Source organism: Artemia franciscana, chromosome 18 (assembly GCF_032884065.1).
Source record: "Artemia franciscana chromosome 18, ASM3288406v1, whole genome shotgun sequence".
NCBI lineage: Eukaryota > Metazoa > Arthropoda > Branchiopoda > Anostraca > Artemiidae > Artemia > Artemia franciscana.
This window is the reverse complement of record NC_088880.1, coordinates 30,615,688-30,637,790: the sequence shown is the minus strand read 5'-3', so window position 1 is coordinate 30,637,790 and position 22,103 is coordinate 30,615,688. Positions and strand designations below refer to the sequence as shown.

The 22,103-nt window shown below is 35.3% G+C and overlaps 1 protein-coding gene across 2 annotated transcripts in view; it reads right to left on the bottom strand.

The window, feature by feature from the left end:
• Positions 1–11,726: 11,726 nt before the first annotated feature.
• LOC136038862 (disintegrin and metalloproteinase domain-containing protein unc-71-like) overlaps positions 11,727–22,103 on the bottom strand; it is a 237,913-nt gene continuing 227,536 nt past the window's right edge. For both annotated transcript variants that reach the window (XM_065722314.1, XM_065722315.1), the window contains exon 20: positions 11,727–11,944. The gene's annotated coding sequence lies outside the window, so the exon portion shown is untranslated. The remainder of the gene's footprint in view (positions 11,945–22,103) is intronic.

Sequence of the window (22,103 nt, the reverse complement as noted above, 5' to 3'; positions counted from 1 at the left end):
TATGGCAGGCCAATGTGGCTTAAGAAATTATTAAATTAAAAAAAAAATACTGTTTGGGGCAGGATTAAAAATTATTGAAAATATTTCTCCAACATACAATCAGCAACCCAAACTATAATTTCTTATAGAAAAGAAGCGAAAAGATATAAAAATAAAAAATATGAAAACGATTATGTCAATAAAATATGAACAGAAATTCATTTAAAAAACTTTTCCCACAAAACAAGTTTTTCAAAGAAATGTAAAGAGCTCCATTAAGCCAAAAATGAACAGAAATAGAGTCAAATAATCTTCCAAAAATAAAACTACCGCAAGTCACTGTCAATAAGTAAATGAAACTCAAAAGTAAAAGAAATTACAATAAACTGCCGATTCAAACTCAAAACGAGCAAAAATTAATATGAATAGGTCTAATAACCCCCATGTGTTCTTAAGACCAGAACATAATTTGCGCTTTACTGAAACACAAACAAACAAACAAATGACCGTGGCTTTTCAGTTTAATTGACATATACTTATATTTATTCTTGAGAATTTTGATTGTTTTTTAATTACGAAAGCAAAAAAAAATTAAGAAAACTTAAAACGTATTTTGATTTCAGTAAAGGGCAAATTACGCTCTTTACTTCTTTTGCTCTTTACAGCTGAACAAAGCAAGGACTGTCATATAAAGCCTAAGCTACTGGCCTTTTGCTAGTATGTTGACATTTTGTACATTTGATAAACCTACATATCAGAGGCGATTCACTAGCGTGCCCTAATATTGAGACATTTGCTTCCCTTATATTATTTTTTAACATTTACTTTTTTTTCTCCAGCCGCTTTGCATAAGGAACCGCACCGTAAGAACATGGGAGGGGCTTGTTCAATAGAAAATTGAATATTCTAATGACCTTTTAAGAAGCAGACAAACATTGTTCATGTATTTATTGCTCCAATGTTTTCCCGTCACTTTGTGACTCCCATAGCATAATATAAAAAATTTGTGATTGCCATTTTGCTGACATTTTGTTCAAAATGCCACCAATTTCGATGTAAACCCTTCAGCTCCAAGTACAATGATCCGGATTCATGTGATAAATCTAGATTAGTGATCACGGATGACGAAGGATATCACAGAAAAGTCAGGCGTGTTTAGTCATGATTATCTGATGAGCTTAGACCTCTTTGAGGCTATTGCCTAGGCAACAATTTCCCAGAGTTACCCAAGGGTATACTGCTAAACTGACAAGCATACTTGAGTAAATCAGGAGACGCCATATAATACCCAGGTTATCAAATAGCTCATCTGTAATCTCCGGGGAGTGACTGACTTGGAGATCAAGTTAAAACTTTCAGATATTGTAATGGGAATGAGGGTAAGACCTCTATTTTGAAATGGGAGAGTAATCAAAGAAGGGCAGAGGGCTAAATCTGTTTATCACCGGTCAACCTAAAGATCTGCTTCTGATTTACCCTTAGTTCACCATTTAATTTAGACCACTTTGTAAAGTTCTCTGAAAGGTCTCTCTTAAACTTCTGGATGTGCTGTAGAGTTAACATATTATAGAATTATACATAACTTAATTTATCCACAAAACTCATGTTCCCAATTACCTTCAAGGTTTTGAACCGGCAGAGTTAAGATAAGAGACGAACAAAATTTCAAGCGTAATATCCCAAGCTTAGGATACAAATCACTTGTCATCTTTACCTTTGAAACTTCCTTTATAATATCCAACAAGGAGGATCTTAAGCTCTTTATTTGGTCGACTAAGATACTTTTGAAATATACTCAAATTGTATAATAAACATAATTTCAAAGCTCAGCTAAGATTGCTTGAAAGTAGCTAGAATTACAATTGAAAGGTCAAGCGATGATAATGTTTGAAATTAGGATTTTTCGCTTTGTGAACTGTGGAATAAGATTCACCGTTTCCTTTAATCTGTCCCGTGGGACAACATTAAAGAGTCATTCCCGTAACGGACATATATGGCGCAGTATTAATGTATATAAATCGAAATATAACTGCAAAATAGCATTGGGCCGTAGCGAAAACTTTGAACCCTTATGCCCAATTAGTGTTCTTAAATATTTTTAGTATTTAAATATTAAATATTGAAATATTTTAGCTTTTAAAAATATACGGTATAAACATTATGCAAAGAAATTTGTTTCAAGGCAAAATAACAACGCAGAAATTAACACACGACAATTCATAAAATGAAGCTAATATATTGACATCGTTTAAAAGAATTTAAAATATTGGTTTTTGCTTAAAAAAAGTTTGAAATCTGATTGCAACCAAAACCGAAAACTTTGAAAATATTGCGACAGAACTGAAGCTGGCGAACCAAAACTTAACAAAATTACAAATTTGTTTCTATCTTTAAGAAAGTGAACTTTATGAATCATTTTCCCATCTAAAAATAATACATCTTAAAAATCTGCGACAAAACTATAAAATTGTAAAGAACTTCGGCAAAAATTATGTTGGGTCATCTATGTTGTCACTCGACAAAAATTGAAAATGGTGAAAAATGTCCCGCCTAAAATGAATGCATTTGAAAACTGGACGACAAAAATAGCAAAAAAAATAAAAAAATCTCGACAAATAAAATTAAGATCTGCGGTTTTGCTCGAAAAAATAGGAAATCCAGAAAACCTTTACAACAAAATTTAAAAATATTGGAAAATTTGAGAACAAATTGAAACTTGTGAAAAATTGGAAAGCCCGTGATTTTGCTTGACAACAGTTGGAAACGATAAGAACTTTAAGAAACTTTACGAAAAAGTTTGAAGTCTGGAAAACTTTGCAATAGAAAAAAAATTATATTGAATACCTCTGGACAAATTTGAAATTCGCAAGAAAATTGTAAATCTGTGTTTTTTCTATTAAAAAGTTAAAACTTGTAAAAAAATTCACATAACCTGGGATTTTACAACTTTCAAACGATTCGTGGTAATGAATTGCGGTAAGGAGCGACCCGGCTCAATAGTAAACGAAACTCTAAAAAACGGAATTTTGATACTAATAGATACATCAAAAGAATCAGATTTTTATGTTGATTTTAAATATATACGTTTCATTAAATTTAGTCTAACTTATCAAAAGATACGAGCCTGGGAAAATTTGCCTTGTTTCAGAAAATAGGGGGAACGCCCCCTAAAAGATGTAAAATCTTAAGGAAAATCACACCATCGCATTCAGCGTATTAGAGAACCCTTCTGAAGAAGTTTCAAGGTCCTATATACAAAAATGTGGAACTTAGTATTTTTGCCAGAGGACCGGTCACGGGTGAGTGTTTATTTGTTTGTTTGTTTGTTTTTTCCCCAGGGGTGATCGTATCGACCAAGTGGTCCCAGAATGTCTCGGGAGGGCTCATTCTAACGGAAATTAAAAGTTCTAGTGCCATTTTTAAGTGACCAAAAAATTAGAGGGCACCTAGGCCTTCTCCCGCTGTCATTTTTCCCCAAAGTCCACGGATCAAAATTTTGAGATAGCCATTTTGTTCAGAATAGTCGACAAATATAATAACTATGTCCTTGGGGCTGAATTACTCATTCAGTGTCCCCGGGGGAGTGGCTGCAAGTTACAAACTTTGACCAGCGTTTACATACAGTCATGGTTATTTGGAAGTGTACAGACCATTTCAGGGATTTTTTGGTTTGGGAGGGAGGGTTGAGGGGAGGGAACTACGTAGGAGGATCTTCCCTTGGAGGAATTTTTCATGGGAGAAGAGAAATTCTGTGAAGGGGGTGCAGGACTTTTTAGTACTATTAAAAAAAAACAATGAAGAAATAAATGTGAAAAAGTTTTTTTTTTCCACTGAAAGTAAGGACCAACATTAAGACTTGAAACGAACAGAGATTATTACGCATAAGGGGGGTTCATCTCTTCCTAAATACCTCGCTCTTTACGCTAAAGTATTTTTTAGTAATTTCAACTATTTATTCTACAGCCTTTGTGATTCAGGGGTCAATCTTAAGGACTTGGGAGAAAATTAAAGCTCTAGTGTAAAGAGCGAGGTATTAACGATGGGGCAAACCCCCTCACATACATTATAAAAATATATGAATATAGAAGTTCGTTACGTAAGTTAATTTGTAAGTTACGTATACTTTTTACTAATAAAAAAGTTTGTTAAAAATTAAAAATTATAGTTGCCTTTTTAAGTAACCAAAAAATTGGAGGTAAACTAGGCCTCCTCCCCCACCCTTTTTGTCAAAATCGTCTGACTAAAATTAAGTGAAAGTAATTTAGCAAAAAAAAAGATTAATAAGCCAATTTCGTTTTAATTATTCATTTGCGGAGAGCCAAAATCAAACATGCATTAATTCAAAAACGTTCAGAAATTAAATATAAAAAAAACAAGTTTTTCAACTGAAAGTAAGGAGCGACATTAAAACTTAAAACGAACAGAAATTACTCCGTGTATGAAAGGGGCTGTTCCCTCCTCAACGTCCCGCTCTTTACGCTAAAGTTATTTACTGTTTTATAAAGTAGAATTGAGAGAAAGAGTCAAACTTTAGCGTAAATAGCGGGACGTTGAGGAGGGAACAGCCCCTTTCATACAAGGAGTAATTTCTGTTCGTTTTAAGTTTTAATGTCGCTCCTTACTTTCAGTTGAAAAACTTGTTTTTTTTTTATTTAATACGACAAAAACTGAAAAGTCCTTGAAAACTTTCAGATAGAAATTGAAGCTGGTAAGAAAAACCTCGTTAAAAACTGAAAATCTTTGTTTCATTTCTAGAAAAAACTTTAAATGGGATGAGATTTCTCACTTAAAACCGATTGCGGGAAATTAAAAATTTGTGAAAAAGTTAAAAAAAAAAAAGTCAGGAGAGAAAGATAAAATTAGCCTTGAAAGAAAATGTAGAATAAACAAGAAGGTGTTCAATTGTAGCAGAGATATATGGGAAATTTCGATTGACTATCATATTCGAAACTAAAATCGAAACTCTTTTCCGTTGGTTACTTTGGGTATCTGAGTGACATTCAAGCCTGATTGATACCATCAGGTGATACTATGTTATAGAACAAGCAGAACTTATATCTTAGCAAAATCTCAGAGTAACAAGATAAAAATTATGCAAACTTTTGGTGGAAAATCTTGCTTATGTCAAAAGATACAATTATTAAGGCCATCTGGCGTTTGACAATTTTGTTTAACCATAAATTACTGCATACTTTTTGTTTACTGTACGTCAAAATATAGGGAAGGGTGAAGATAATCTGTCACCACAAGGCTTATTTGCTTAAACTCTAATAGCCTACTTGACTTCCCTAAAATTATCAAACCTAACGTACGCCTATATGTTTCGGACTGAATTTGCACTCCAAATAATTTTGGAAAACTAAAAAAATAATGATCAACTATAATTAAAGGAGAAATTACAGGTTTGGTCCAGTAACATAGCATATTACAATATTACAATATATTACATAGCATATTACAATATTACAATATATTACATAGCATATTACAGTAATATAGCATATTACAATATTAGTAACATAGCATATTACAATATTACAATATATTACATAGCATATTACAGTAACATAGTATATTACAATATTAGTAACATAGCATATTACAATATTACAATATATTACATAGCATATTACAATATTAGTAATATAGCATATTACAATATTACAATATATTACAATATCTGCTTTTTTGAAGTTTTTCCCTCTTAAAACAATGTTATCACTGGCGCTATTAGTTTCTAATCAGTTTTAGTTTCTTTTTTAATCTCTCTTCCTCTCCATTCGGTGACATAATAGTCATTTGACTTAAATTGACTTCAATTTTAATGTCACCAATACTAATTTTAAATCTTCAATTTGAATTTATTTCCCTAAAAACCTTGTTCTCAATCAACTATACAATATCTATCATCGTTCAAACATTCCCATATCAGCCCTAAAGGGCTAAATATTGTGTCTGTACAAATTCCTTAGATATCCCATTCCAAACTTCCTTTAAGAAAACCAAAAATGCATTACTAAATCCTCTATGATACGCGTTTGATTACTAAAATTTAATTTTGAAACCGGGCAATAAAGTTAATTCCCAATCTTAATTTTTGTAATTTCAACAAAACTACCTAATAAGAAATATTTGAAAATTGTTGTTAGAAGTTAGTCAGAAATAACGTCAAATCAACTGCACACAGATTTCGGACAAATCTTGATCTAAATTAAAACTTTGAATATTCATTCGAATTTGGTAGAGTTAATTGGATTTATTGTATATATTATTGAACTCTATAAAATTTTCAATAAGTTGAACTTTTCAGATGCCCTGTTTAATGAAGACTGGCAAATAATTGTCAATCAGAATATTCCGAAGTGTGTTCTATTGTGCCAGCCTTAAAAAAGATTTCGAGTAAATTGAATTTGTTTTTGTAAGTTAGTTAAAAGTCTGGATTTCTTAGCAATCCCGGACTTTCCTATCTCAATCTTTGTTAGGTGCAGGTCTACATCTTTCGTTGACGATGCTAGTCAATCAGTGCTAGTCTTTCGTCTACGATGTTAGTCAATAAGTGCTAGTCTTTTGTTTGCGATGCTAGTCAATAAGTGCTAGTCCTTTGTCGGCGATGCTATTCAATCAGTGCTAGTCTTTTGTTTGCAATGCTAATGAATCAGTGCTAGTCTTTGGTCTCCGATGTTAGTCAATAAGTGCTAGTCTTTTGTTTGCGATGCTACTCAATCAGTTCTAGTCTTTTGTCTTCGATATTAGTTAATAAGTGCTAGTCTTTTGTTTGCAATGCTAGTCAATCAGTGCTATTCTTTCGTCCATGATGCTAGTCAATAAGGGCTAGTCCTCTGTCTGTGATACTAGTCAGTCAGTGCTAGTCTTTTGTTTGCGATGCTATTCAATCAGTGCTAGTCTTTGGTCTACGGTGTTAGTCAATAAGTGCTAGTCTTTTGTTTGCGATGCTACTCAATCAGTTCTAGTCTTTTGTCTTCGATATTAGTTAATAAGTGCTAGTCTTTTGTTTGCGATGCTAGTCAATAAGGACTAGTCCTCTGTCTGTGATACTAGTCAGTCAGTGCTAGTTTTTTGTTTGCAATGCTAATGAATCAGTGCTAGTCTTTGGTCTACGATGCTAGTCAATAAGTGCTAGTCTTTTGTTTGCGATGCTAGTCAATCAGGGCTAGTCCTCTGTCTGTGATACTAGTCAGTCAGTGCTAGTCTTTTGTTTGCAATGCTAATGAATCAGTGCTAGTCTTTGGTCTCCGATGTTAGTCAATAAGTGCTAGTCTTTTGTTTGCGATGCTACTCAATCAGTTCTAGTCTTTTGTCTTCGATATTAGTTAATAAGTGCTAGTCTTTTGTTTGCAATGCTAGTCAATCAGTGCTATTCTTTCGTCCATGATGCTAGTCAATAAGGGCTAGTCCTCTGTCTGTGATACTAGTCAGTCAGTGCTAGTCTTTTGTTTGCGATGCTAATGAATCAGTGCTAGTCTTTGGTCTATGATGTTAGTCAATAAGTGCTAGTCTTTTGTTTGTGATGCTACTCAATCAGTTCTAGTCTTTTGTCTTCGATATTAGTTAATAAGTGCTAGTCTTTTGTTTGCAATGCTAGTCAATCAGTGCTATTCTTTCGTCCATGATGCTAGTCAATAAGGGCTAGTCCTCTGTCTGTGATACTAGTCAGTCAGTGCTAGTCTTTTATTTGCGATGCTAGTCAATCAGTGCTAGTCTTTGGGTTACGGTGTTAGTCAATAAGTGCTAGTCTTTTGTTTGCGATGCTACTCAATCAGTTCTAGTCTTTTGTCTTCGATATTAGTTAATAAGTGCTAGTCTTTTGTTTGCAATGCTAGTCAATCAGTGCTATTCTTTCGTCCATGATGCTAGTCAATAAGGGCTAGTCCTCTGTCTGTGATACTAGTCAGTCAGTGCTAGTCTTTTGTTTGCGATGCTAATGAATCAGTGCTAGTCTTTGGTCTACGATGTTAGTCAATAAGTGCTAGTCTTTTGTTTGTGATGCTACTCAATCAATTCTAGTCTTTTGTCTTCGATATTAGTTAATAAGTGTTAGTCTTTTGTTTGCAATGCTAGTCAATCAGTGCTATTCTTTCGTCCATGATGCTAGTCAATAAGTGCTAGTCTTCTGTCTTCGATGCTAATCAGTCAGTGCTAGTCTTTTGCTTGCAATGCTAGTCAATAAGTGCTAGTCTTCTGTCTTCGATGCTAATCAGTCAGTACTAGTCTTTCATTTACAATGTTAGTCAATTAGATTTATTCAAAGAAATTTTTGATAAACCAGCCTTGACTAAAACTTCAATCAATTGAGGGAGGTTTTTGGCTAGATACAAATTTAGGTACTACTCATATTATAGATTTACTTTTGTTATTTAGTATGGATATTTGATGAATTAGATTTGGGTTTTTTAATATAATGAAAATTTCACAATTTACCGAACTTTTTAGATAATTTTAAGTATTATAAGTTTGCCAATAAAAATTGTTGAAAAGGGAATTGCTCAAAAGGTTCATTATTGTTATTATTATTAGTATTATTAGTATTTTTATCAATTTTGATAATGTAAAGTATAAAAGTTTTAAACAAATTTATTAAAAGACTATGTAATAATAATATTATAAACAAACAGAATAAACTCTACCCGCTTACACTCCATACACTTACACTAAACTCTGTACACTTTACACACTATAAATAGTAAACAGAAAGTAGGGGGAAGGAAACAGGAGGGTCAGATTATATTTTTTTTTAGTTCTATTAAGCTGGGAATGAATGACTAGAAACACATCCTATTACTTTAACAAGGTGTTCCAAATATAAGAGAGTTGTCCCCTCATTTTATTGCTTTCTACTAATTAATTGTGGAAGTAGCTTCCGAATAGAAAGCCTACGCAACTTCTTAATCACGTTTGGGGGGGCTCGGGAAGAATATCAAAGGTTTGTAGAACTTCTCGTCAATTATTTATTTTCTAGTCTCCTTTCTCTGGTCTTCTCTATTATGCACTCTCTCCGGTAACCCAATGAAAAACTATTAGTGATTGGATACATAGATACTCTATACGACATTAAAGAGGGGCTGTTATTCTTGATCTTATTAACTTTGATAATTCCTCTTAAACTTTTATTGCTCCATTTTAAAAACTAGAGACATAGAGACATTATTTTCAAAAGAATTAAAATTTCTCACTTGAAAGGAAAGAGTACATGGAACTCATAAGAAAGAAAGATCTATACTTTTCCAAAAGAATTGAAAAATGCTATCACCAATGGCTGCGCAGTATTACCTAGAGGAAATCAAAAGTCGAACACACGCTTTATTTTGAGTAATTAATGCTTGGATTAAATGTCTGGGTTTTTCTAAAGCCAACCTGTTATTTTATAAAACAAAGCACGTTATTTTGGTTTTATACTCACTTTCTCGCTTTCAAAATACTTGTGGCTTGGTTTGATAGCAGAATATATGCCTGTTAAAGAACAGATTTCCAAAATATGCGAATTTTTAAGTTGGTAAAAGAAGTGAGGGTTTCTGGATTCTGCAACACAGTACCCTCTTTGAATCCCTGCCCGGACCCTTTTTTAAGAAACTTTTGAAAGATGCATGCGTTTATTACGTAATAGTGAAAATTATCTATGAGATGTAGGTGGTTATTACAAAACAGGGAATGTTTTCTTCAAGATGTACGTGTCTGTTACTTAATAGTTTTTTCTTTGATTTTATAAAGAACCCACGAGGGTCGAGGGTTACCTTCGGGGCCCTCACAAGTAGGAAATCTTCAAGACACTGGGTCCCTAGCAACCGTTTCCAAAGTGAACCCTAGCGAGAAATTACACTGGGGTTTTTAACAAACAATCCTTCTGGGGATTGCCTAGCGTCCAATTTCACCGGGCCCTAAAAACCAATTCATACGGTGGACCCTAGCATGCAATTCCACTGGGGCCCCAAGCAGCCGTTTCCACTAGGGATCCTAGTATCCAATTCCACCAGAGGTACCCTAGCAACCGTTCCAACCGGGGTCCTAGTAAGAAATTCCACTGGGGCCCTAACATCCAATTCCAACGGTGATCCTATAATCCAATTCCATGGGGGCCCAAGCATTCGATTTCACTGGGCCCTAGCACCAATTCCACGGGGGGGGGCGGGGATGAGGCCTGCTTTCAGTTGGAAATACTTTTTCATATTTATTTTTTCCGTTTTTTTTTAATAATGCTAGAAAATCCTGCACTCCCTTCATTGAAATTTTCTTCCCCCATGACAAATTCCTCCATAAAAAATTCCCCAAATATATCCCCCTCTTCTCAACCCCTCCCCCCAAACAAAAATCCCCCTAAAAGCGTCTGTACACTTCCTAATAACCATTACTATATATAAGCACTGGTCAAAGTGTGTAACTTGTAGCCCCTCCCAAGGTGACTCTGGGGGAATAAGACATAGTTCTAAAGGTTTTTTGACTATACTGAATAGCGTGGCATCTCAGAATTTTGATCCGGTGACTCTGGAAAAAAATTAGCATGGAAGGGGGCCTAAGTGCCCTCAAATTTTTTCACTTAAAAAGGGCACAAGAACTTTTCATTTCTATTAGAATGACCCCTCTCGCAAAATTCTAGGACTAATGAGTCGATACGATCACCCCAGGAAAAAAAAATTCTACATTTTTGGAGATAGGACCTTGAAACTTCAGCAGTAGGGTTCTCTGATATGCTGAATCTGACGGTGTAATTTTTGTTAATAGTCTGTGATTTTTAAGGGGTGTTTCCCCCTATTTCCTAAAATAAGGCAAATTTTCTCAGGCTTTAACTTTTGATGGGTAAGACTAAACTTGATGAAACTTACATATTTAAAATCAGCATTAAAATGCAATTCTTTTGAAGTAGCTATTGGTATCATAATTCCATATTCTAGAGTTTTGGTCACTATTGAGCCGGTCGCTCAATAGTAACGTAAGCATACACAAAGTAGCAGTAATGTTTTGAAAGAATCACTATACCTCACAACCTTAAAACTAAGTATAAAAGGCACCCTGAAAGCAAAAATTCACCTAATTTGGTATTTGAAAGTTTCAAACAAACGTAAAACAAAGTTCAATTATCGAAACTATGGCCTTAGAAATAAAGCCACCTTTAAAAACAAAGATTTTTTAAAATAAAATTCTTTATCTCTTTTCACGCGTTAATTAATCTGGAATTCTCTTTCTCTAAAATATATCTTCTATTCAAACAGGAATTTAACAACAATAATTCTTACTTACTTGTGACGGGAATCAGGCATTTCCAACTTGCCTGGCATCGAGAATCTTCGAGACATATTAGGTCCATGTAGTACTGTCTCCTACCAGCTACTTTGCAAGTGGAAGCCACTGAATTGTCCATTTGTCTTAGGACTTTCTGAACCCCCAGATAGGTTCAAAGTATGAATTGTCAAGGTTCCACCAGTTTTTCTGCTGTCCTCCTGGGCGTCTCATGAGTTTTCACACGACGGGAAAACCCGAATTTTGGCTTGAACCCGTGACCAAAAACTGGGAATATGATTCTCAATCATATACATTAGCTGGGCTTGTTAGTTCAAGCTTTGGAGCATTAATATATGAAGATAAATGGGTTTACGACAATGGAAAATAAGGTTTCAGGCACCTGGTGACAATTCACTTCAAGAATTCAATTAAGGGTCTTGATGGAGCACGGCTTTCACGAAGCCTAAACTGCCCGTAAGTTTCTTCTAAACGAACGATATAAGGACTAACGGAGACTATTTATTATTTTTTTTATACTCTTAGTTTAAGAAAAGTAGCTAGAACAAACAAACCTAAACGAAATTTCTTACTGGACGGGAGAATTCTTTACTTACAAAATAGCACAAAAAAGTATTGAGCAAATATTTGGCAATTTCTTCTAGTCGCTCAAATAAAACCTGCAACATTTGAAAACACCGATCATTTGGTCGTTTAAAACTAAGGCAACGGAGACCTGAAAGTCAAAGACATATTTTAGAAAGATAAGCTGAGATTAAGACTGGGGGTAAATGCTTTCAAACTCTCTGACACTTCTCCGTCCCCGATAAAAGTCTCTAGATATCTTTAGTAAGCTCATTCATACTACCAATAACTTTATCATGCATCAAAGGTCTTAAAACTTAAGATAATAATGCCTGTAGTGCAGTTATCCTATTTGCTTCACCTATTCCACCTACATTGTTAATTGGTCTTGACCACCACAGGGTATGGAACCAGTTATCTCAGAGCAAGCATCAGACTCAGACTTTATAGGCAAATTTATAACATATATCTGGTCGACAGAATTCAGCTATAGCAGTAGATAAAAATATGAAGTTTAGAAGACTAATGCCTGCAGTGCAGTTATCCTATTTCATTCACTCAATCCGCCCTCATTCTTAAGTGGTCTTGACCACCACGGGGTATGGAATCAGTCATATTAGAACAAGCATCAAACTCAGACTGTATTGACAAAATTATAACACATATCTAATCGACAGAATTCAGTCACAGCAGTAAATAAAAAGATAAAATTTAGAAGACTAATGCCTGCAGTGCAGTTATCCTATTTCATTCACTCAATCCGCCCTCATTCTTAAGTGGTCTTGACCACCACAGGGTATAGAACCAGTTATCTCAGAGCAAGCATCAAACCCAGACTGTATAGACAAAATTATAACACATGTCTAGTCGACAGAATTCAGCCACAGCAGTAGATAAAAAGATAAAATTTAGAAGACTAATGCCTGCAGTGCAGTTATCCTATTTCATTCACTCAATCCGCCCTCATTCTTAAGTGGTCTTGACCACCACGGGGTATGGAATCAGTCATATTAGAACAAGCATCAAACTCAGACTGTATTGACAAAATTATAAACACATATCTAATCGACAGAATTCAGTCACAGCAGTAAATAAAAAGATAAAATTTAGAAGACTAATGCCTGCAGTGCAGTTATCCTATGGGCCTCACCCAATCTGTCCTCATTATTAAGTGATCTTAAGGGTTTAAGGTCTTAAGAGTAAGCATACTCATTTACAGGTCATGGAGTCTTTTTTTGCAGGTCATGAGACTTTTTTGGGGATCAGTTCTTATTAGTTACTGAATAATTTTTTTTGCTGGAAAAATACCTCCTCTTATCAGGGAGCAAATGCTGTCAAAGGCAAAGCATTTGCTTTATTCGTCACTTGTCACTTGAACTTGTAGAAAGAAGCTCAAGAAAACATAGTCAAACACACTAAGGAAACTGCCATTGTACTATTCGAAAAGGTATCATTTAAAAACAAATTTTTGAAATTTGCAGACCCTCGTTTCAAAAAGAATTTTATCCGAATATTTCAACCTTTCCTTTCATAATGAAAACACCCCGAAGTTTTGAAGAAAAAATCTTCTCGTGTTTCTCAGGCTGTTCTCACTCTTCCTCTCAAATCCTTTGTTTCTCATTCTCTCTGATTTATAATTCCTCTCTTCCCTGCTTTCTTCCCCCCCTCTCTCTTTATGTATCCAAGCGTATTTAGTTCTTTTCGTTTCACCCCTTATAAGCTTAGAGTCAAAGATTTTAATTCTTTTTGTCTTCAATTATTTATTTTCAATTCTTTAACTTCTATAAGTAAAATTATTAGAAATCATAATAGTCATTACTTTGAGTAACAAGAATCAGAGCCACATTCAAAAAGGGGATTTGGGATATCTGGAGCCAACCTATAATCTTTTAAGATTCTAGAAATTTTGAAGATTCTACTATAAGAAGAGAAAATTTTCACGTTCGAAGACTTCTCATAAGATCAGAGACTAAAAGCTAATTTCCACAAATACCCTATAGTTACATGAACGCACAGGAAGCTCCTCGAGGTGAAAGAGGTTAGTTGGTAGGAAAAGATCAAAATCGTGTACAAACGTGCTTTTAGACTATGATTTTCCTATCGGAGTTTTCCGTCAATCGCCAAAGTTTTGAGAAATCCCATGTTCAACATCAAAACACCTGGCAAACCCATATGTATTTAATGTAAACGAATCAAAAATGTAGAAAAAAACATATGGAACAGTCAATACTTTTAATATAAACTAATATACTAAAATTAATTTCATATTAACTAATATTTCGATAAACTAAAAATTGATTGAAATCCTATGAAACCTAGGAATCTAGAAACCTGCTGCCCTTTTCATAGTTAGCATTGCTTCTAGATACCATGAAAATCAACTAGGACACCAGGGCTCAGCATTGACATCCCCTTCTTGTAGTCTGCTGATAATAAGAATTTAAGGACTGTCTACCAATCCGAAAGTTAAGAACAGTCCTGAACCCTGAAAGGTAATATTAGAAATCTTACTTTAACTACCTTGTGAGTTCGCTTCATATCCAACAAACTCTTCTGACAGATACCGTAACGACAAGAGTTTTGGGATCCTTTCGACACTATTTGGCTTCAGCCGGATTGTAATTGGAGGGCAAATAGGACGTCAGTCCTTACTTATCATGAAGCATGGTTAGATTATAACACTGCCCTCTTGTCGTTGTACTTTGGTGGCTAAGGAATGAGCCACTTTTCGCTACCCAAAGGGAGTTTGGATTGGACACGACCCCCCTAAAAGGCATAATTTGGAGATCAATTTTTAATTTGCGCTAGTTTTAGTCAAGACCTGGAATTACTTGGAAGATGTATTGATGGTAAGAATTAACATCAACACCCATAAAACTAAGACACTCTTACTTGTTCCTAATTTTGGTTGATGATATCCAACCATCTTTCCGCTAGTTTCCACAGTGAATAAAATTTAGAAATCTTTTCCCCCTATTCTCACAAAATTTAAAACCATCCCTTTTGTGACAAAGGGCAAGAAAAGAATATTTATACTTTCCACCTAACTTTATTAAAATCCATTCTGGTTGAGGTAATAAAAAAAAAAACAAAAAAACTATGCCCATCCCAGTTCTTTGCGGAGGTAGAATTGGTTCTCGGCAGAGGTAGTATTGTATTTCCATTTCGTATTTATGTGTGGATAAAACTCTGAACTCTGACACCAATAAAACAAAAGCAAGGTATTCTTTTACCTCAAACCACTCCTGGTTGAGATTCGACAACCTGTTGTATTATATGTCCTGATGGCTTTAGGGACTCCTCCCTTAACGGAGGTTGGACCAGATATGAAACCCCAAAAGTTTTAATTGGTAGGGTAAATTTTCGAACTTCCACTATGTCGCTTGAAATAGACTTCCCGGTGAGAAGAATTCAGTGACCTTACTCATAAATATCAGATTATGTCTGGAAGTCTAAAAGTGCTGATGGGAGATTAGTTTTAAGTTCCATTAGCCTAAATCTTGTTGAAATACAGCAATCTGTTCAGACAGACGTGTAAGTGGTAAAGCCCAGTAGGCCTCCTCCCTCCTCCTATTAGTTTAATTTCCGTTTAGGTCCAGTACCAAGCCATATACATCCAAAATTCTAGAAAATTTTATGCAAATAAAACTGTAATAGAACAAAAAGAATAAAAACTCGGGTTTTTTACATTAAAATTTACAGACTTATCTTCTAAAAGCACAGAGGAGATGTAAAACTTCAAACACAATTTTTGAAAAGTAATTTCAAGTACTTTATGAATTAGACATTACATGATCCAACAGAAGTTTGCTGTCAGAGACAAGACAGTTTCGTTTTGTTTTTTGTTTATGCTATTTAATGGGCTAAAAAGACAAAATCATTTGCATTTTTGTCTTGAAAGCTATTAAAAATTTTGCAAACTAAAGAGGAGCCCCTTCTTTCTGTTTCCTCTTATCCAAGTCACGGAAACGTTTTATGTCTCTCTATTTCTAAGCTGGAGACTGCTGATCCCGATAAATAAAATCTAGAAAACGGCTGTGATTTCGAGCCACACAACTATAGGTACACAATAAGACGAAAGAATTGTAAGGAAGAGAGAAACGAGTAGAATAACAGCCAGTGAAAAAAGAATAAGAAAACTATCCATATATTTTGGTCAAGCGGAGGTTTTGACCGAAAAATTTGCATTGTTCTCTTCGTCTCTTCATTGGCTCTTATTATCCTCGCTTTTTTCTTCTTTAAGATCCTTTCGTTGCGCTGAAAACGGTTAAGCAGAAGTCTTGATCGGAATATTTGCATAGTTTTCTTCGTTTTTTCACTGGTTGTTATTATCCTCGTTTCTCTTTTCTGTACGATCCTTTCGTTGCACTGAAGATGGTCAAGTAGATGTCTTTACCCCCTCTGAAGTTTAATACGAGTATCCTTTCCAGAAGAGCCCTATGTGTTCCCAGGGCATAAATTAGAGCGCCTGCTCCTAGATTTAGGGGGGGTGTGTCAACCCTGGAATTTTTGTTATCTTATGTTTAAACTAATTTTAACATAATAGTTATCTAAAAGTTTTTATCGATGGGTTGGGGAAAAAAAGATGTGGAGAGAGGGATGCTAGTTTCTTTCTAATATCTTTCACTATTAAATGTGAACTAGATAGCCTATGTCTATTTCCTATTATGATTTCCTATTAAGAACCCTCTTAAGAACCCTCCAACTTCTGTTGGATCATAATTTCCTATTATAAACCCTCTCTGAAGGTTATACGAGCACCCTTTTCCTAAGAACCATATATACCCCCAGATCATAACTTGCAAAGCCTGTCCTCGCAATCTGTGTGGGATGTACCGACCTTGGAGTTTTTTTTTGATCTTTGAACTATTTGTTAACAAAATAGCTATCTCAAAATTTTTATCAGATGCCTTTTGGGGAAGAGGGAGTGGGGGGGGGTTAGCTGGACTCATTACTTTTGACTCATAGAAAAGGGCAATAGAACTACCTATTTCCAATCGAATGAGCCCCCTTCGAAGCATCTACGATCACCCCTTTCATGTGAATTGCCCCTGAGACAAAAATAAATAATAAATAAATGATCAAACATTGAAGCCTTATGACCTTTACCATAGGCGACGCTACACAGATGCCTCTGAAAATAGGAAAAAACTAAAACTTTCAATGTCTAATAATTTGAGTCCTTTCTGAAGTTTATACGACAACCTCTTCCATAAAAAACTTATATGTCCCCTCGGCATAAGTTACAGCCCTTCTTCCAGAATTGGGAGCGGGGTCTGTTGAACCCAAGCAGTTTGTTGTCTGATTGTTGGACTATTTTAAACTTAATGGCTATCAAAATTTTGATAGGATGCATTTGGGAAAAAGGGGGGGGTGGGTAGATGCCCTCCGATCATTTTGATGAATGTTAAAAAGGTAACTAGAGCTTTTGATTTCCAATCAAATGAGCCATCTTTGAAGTTTATGCGACCACCCCTAACATAAAACCTTATATGCCTCGGGGCATAAGTTACAACAACTACCGCAGGGCTCTGGGGGGATGCGTTAATCCCGGAGTTGACATTATTTAATCTTTAAACTATTTTGAACAAAATGGTGATCTCAAATTTTGATCGGTTGCATTTGGAGAAAAGGGGTTTTGTTAGGGGGGGGGGGGGCTAGATGCCCTTTGATCGATTTTGAGTCTTAATAGGGGCACTAGATATCCCAATTTACAAACAAGATGAGCCTCCTCGGTAGTTTATACTACCATCCCTTCCATAAAAACCTTATATACCCCTGATTATGATTTACAACACTTCCCCCACGGTCTGGGGGGAGTGTCATCCCTGGAGTTTTATTACATGATCTTTGAGCCATTTTGAACAAAATGGTTATCTAAAAATTTGATAGGACCTTTTTGGGGAAAAGAGGGCAGGGGTGGCTAGTTAACATCAGATTACTTTTGATTCTTAAAAAAGGAATTTGAACTTTTAATTTCTAATCATTTGGGTCCCCTCCAAAGTTTATACGACAACCTCTCCCATAAAAATCTCTATGTGCCCCGGGTCATAAGCTACAACCCTTTCCCTGGGATCTGCAAGGTGGGGGTATGTTAACCCTGAAATTTTTGTTATCTGATTGTTAAACTATCTCAAGCAAACTGGCAATTTCATAATTTTGATCAGAAGCGTGTGGGGAAAAGAAGGTGTGTGTTTGTGTGCGGGGTTGGGGGGGATATATGCCCTACGATCACTTTTGACGTATAAAATAGTAACTTAAACTTTTCATTTCCAATCAAATGAGCCACATCTGAAGTTAATACGAACATCCCTTACATATTTGCCCCTGGGGCATTACTTTAAACACTTGCTCCATGCTTCCTCGGGGTTGTGTCGACCCCGTAGTTTTGTTATCTGACCTTTGTATTATTTTTAACAAATGGCTATCTCAAAATTTTCATTGGATGAGCTTGGGGAAAAGGGCGTGAGGGAGGGGGGGGGGCTAGTTTCCCTCTGCTCTTTTTTACTCTTATTGAGTGAACTAGAATTTTTCAATTTTTAATTAAGTTAGCCACCTTTGAAGTTTATACGAGTAACTTTTCCATAAGGACCATATGTACCTCCAGATGTGTTTGAAATTCCACCAAAATACATTTAAAATCCAGACTTACATCCAGTCAGTGAAGATTGAATAATCAAAACCATCTACCCTAGGTCCAGCGGTTGACTTATGTAAATTAGGTGGAGTGATAGGAATATGTAAATTAGGTGCAGTCATGGGATCCATAGAAGATCCGGTTGTTAGAGAGGGTCATGACCGGATCTGATCACTAAGGTGTTCCGGCCAGATCCATAAGAGAGCCTTAGAGCCTCAGGCGTGAAGGCTTAAGCCACTAACCCATTACTATTTCCGGATGAAAAAGTTTTCTTAGCGAACCTTCACTTGATGAAAATTTATCTTCTCACGGTTTTTAAAGTCTTGCCGGTTATCCCCTCCTCCATTGAATAGTTCCCTACACATCCCCCCAGTTAAAAAAAAGTTACTCCATCAGAAAATTTCCCGTGGAGAATTCACCCAGCGGAAAACTTCCCCATGGAGAATTCCTCTCGTGTAAAATCCTCCCCCTACGGAAAGATACTCTAGACAATTGAGTCGGCAAAGAGAAATTGAGACAAATAAAAATTATTTTTTCACGGGAATTCTGACAAATTCAGGCAGTGAATAGTATACTCCCGGAACTTTCCCTCTCCAAGGAAAATCTCCTCAGCAGAAAATTCACACCAAGCCCTTGGGAAGAACATACAAAAATTTTCTAAAGTCGTAGTCATAACGGAAAGTTTTTAGCATTGCGTGTACCAATTATAATCTGTCAATTGAACTGTCGCCATCTCCCCTGGGCTACTGTTGAGAATCCATTAGCCTGTGTTTTCATTCACATGGAAAATACACGAGCCAAATACCTTAGGGAATCTAATATTAAATTCTAACTTACAGGAATAAAAGCTGGTATAAGTAAAGTACTTACATAAAAGAAGAGATAGGTTACCAAAAGTAAATTAATTACCAACTAAATAAAGGTTTCATGCTTGCCGAAACATCTCAGAAGTCGAAACTCAGTGAGGGAAGGGATCTTAGAGTCTAAATATTATAATATCTACCAGAGTAGTAGTTATAGCCGTCAGTCTTAATTCTCAGACGTTCAAATCATACGTCGTCCATTGAGCTGCTGCGCTCTTTCTTGGGCTACTATTGAAAATCAGCCTGTTTTTTCATTCATATTAAATAAAAAAGACTAATTTTTTTTAGCTGAAAGTAAGGAGCGACATTAAAACTTAAAACGAACAGAAATTACTCCGTATATAAAATGGGTTGTCCCCTCCGCAATACCTCGCTCTTTACGCTAAAGCTTTTAATTGTTTTAAAAAGTAGAATTGTGGCGAAGAGTCAAACTTTAGCGTAAAGAGCGAAGGATTGCGGAGGGGACAACCCATTTTATATGCAGAGTAATTTCTGTTCGTTTTAAGTTTTAATGTCGCTCCTTACTTTAAGCTAAAAAAATTAGTTTTTTTTATTTAATTTCTGAACGTTTTTGAATTAATGCATGTTTGGTTTTGGCTTTCCGTGCATAAATTATTAAAATTAAATTTGTATATTAATTCTTTTTTTGGCTAAATGGCTTTCTCTTAGTTTTGATCAGACGATTTTGAGAAATAAGGGGTGGAGAAGGAGGCCTAATTGCCCTCCAATTTTGCGGTTGCTTAAAAAGGCAACTAGAACTTTCAATTTTTAACGAACGTTTTTATTAGTAAAAAATATACGTAACTTATAAATTAGCAACTTACGTAACAAACTTTCATAATCTTATATTTTTATTATGTATACAAGGGGGTTTGTATCCTCGTTAATACCTCGCTCTTTACACTAAATCTTAAGTTTTGTCCCAATTCTTTAAGAATGACCCCTGAATCAGAAAGGCCGTAGAATAAATAGTTGAAATTACTAAAAATACTTTAGCATAAAGAGCGAGGTATTTATCTCCTCCTAAATACCTCGCTCTTTATGCTAAAGTATTCTTAGAACCCCTCATATGCGTTATAATCTCTGTCCGTTTTAAGTTTCAATGCTACTCCTTCCTTTCATTTGAACAAACGTTTTCATGTTTATTTTTCATTGTTTTCTTATAGTAATGCTAGAAAATCATGCGCCCTTTTCCTTGAATTTTTCTTCCCCCATGACAGATTCCTCCAAGGAAAGATCCCCCAACATAGCCCCCTCCCCTCAGCCCCACCCCCCAAACAAAATAAAATCCCCATGAAAACGTCTGTACACTTCCCAATAACCATTACTATATGTAAACACTCGTCAAAGTTTGTAACTTGCAGCCCCTCCCCCAGGGATTGTGGGGGAGTAAATCATCCCCAAATTCATAGTTATTATGGTTTTCGACTATGTTGAACAAAATGGCTATCTCAAAATTTTGATTCGTTGACTTTGGGAAAAAAATGAGCGTGGGAGGGGGCCTAGATGCCCTCCAATTCTTTTGGTCACTTAAAAAGGGCACTAGAACTTTTCATTTCCGTTAGAATGTGCCCTCTTGCGACATTCTAGGACCACTTGGTCGATACGATGACCCCTGGGAAAAAGAAAAAAAAACAAAACGAAAAAACAAACAAACAAATAAACACGCACCCGTGATTTGTCTTCTGGCAAAAAATACAAAATTCCGCATTTTTGTAGATAGGAGCTTGAAACTTTTACAGTAGAGTTCTCTGATACGCTAAATCTGATGGTGTGATTTTCGTTAAGATTCTATGACTTTTAGGGGGTGTTTCCTCCTATTTTCTTAAATACGGCAAATTTCCTCAGGCTCGTAACTTTTGATGGGTAAGACTAAACTTGATGAAACTTATATATTTAAAATCAGCATTAAAATGCAATTCTTTTGGTGTAGCTATTGATACCAAAATTCAATTTTTTAGAGTTTTGGTTACTATTGAGCCGGGTCGCTCCTTACTACAGTTCGTTACCACGAACTGTTTGATAGACGATGCATGAAGAAACTACCTTAGGGACTATTTTGTCATTTTCAAACATGCAGGTACAAATACATGGCATAAATATGGTACTTAAATGAAAAAGGAGATATTTTACCGTAATAAATAAATAATAAGTAAATATGTTATGCTTTTATATGCATTTCAGATGTCCAACATTAGCGAGGAGTCTTAACGTTATAAATATATCAGGAAGGTAGTCATAAGTAGTAATGATATTTTGGAGCTGAAAGGAACATAATTGGCATTTTCTATGTCAAACCTAAGCGAAGAGAGAAATATTAGAGTTTTAATGTTATAAGTTATACCAGTATGTTAGTCAGAATTAGTAATGATATTGTGGAGCCGGATGGAACATAATTTGCAATTTTTAATGTCCAACCTCAGTGGGGGAGAGATCTTAGAGTTTTAATGTTATAAAATATGCCAGGCTGGTATTCATAATTACTAATGATATTGTGGATCCGGATAGAACATAATTTGCATTTACTATGTCCAACCTCAGCAAGGAGAGAGATCTTAAAGTCTTAACATTATAAAATATACCAGGATTGTAGTCATAAATAGTAATGAGAGTATGGAGCCGGATGCAACATAATTTACATACTCAAGATGGAACACAATTTGCATTTTCTATGTCTAACCTCAACGAAGAGACAGATCTTAAGGTTTTAATGTTATAAATATACCAGGATGGCAGTCATAGCTGTCAGTTTTCAGCCTCATAACTGTTCGAACTGCAAAAACTAATCGAACTCTTGACAACTTTTTTGG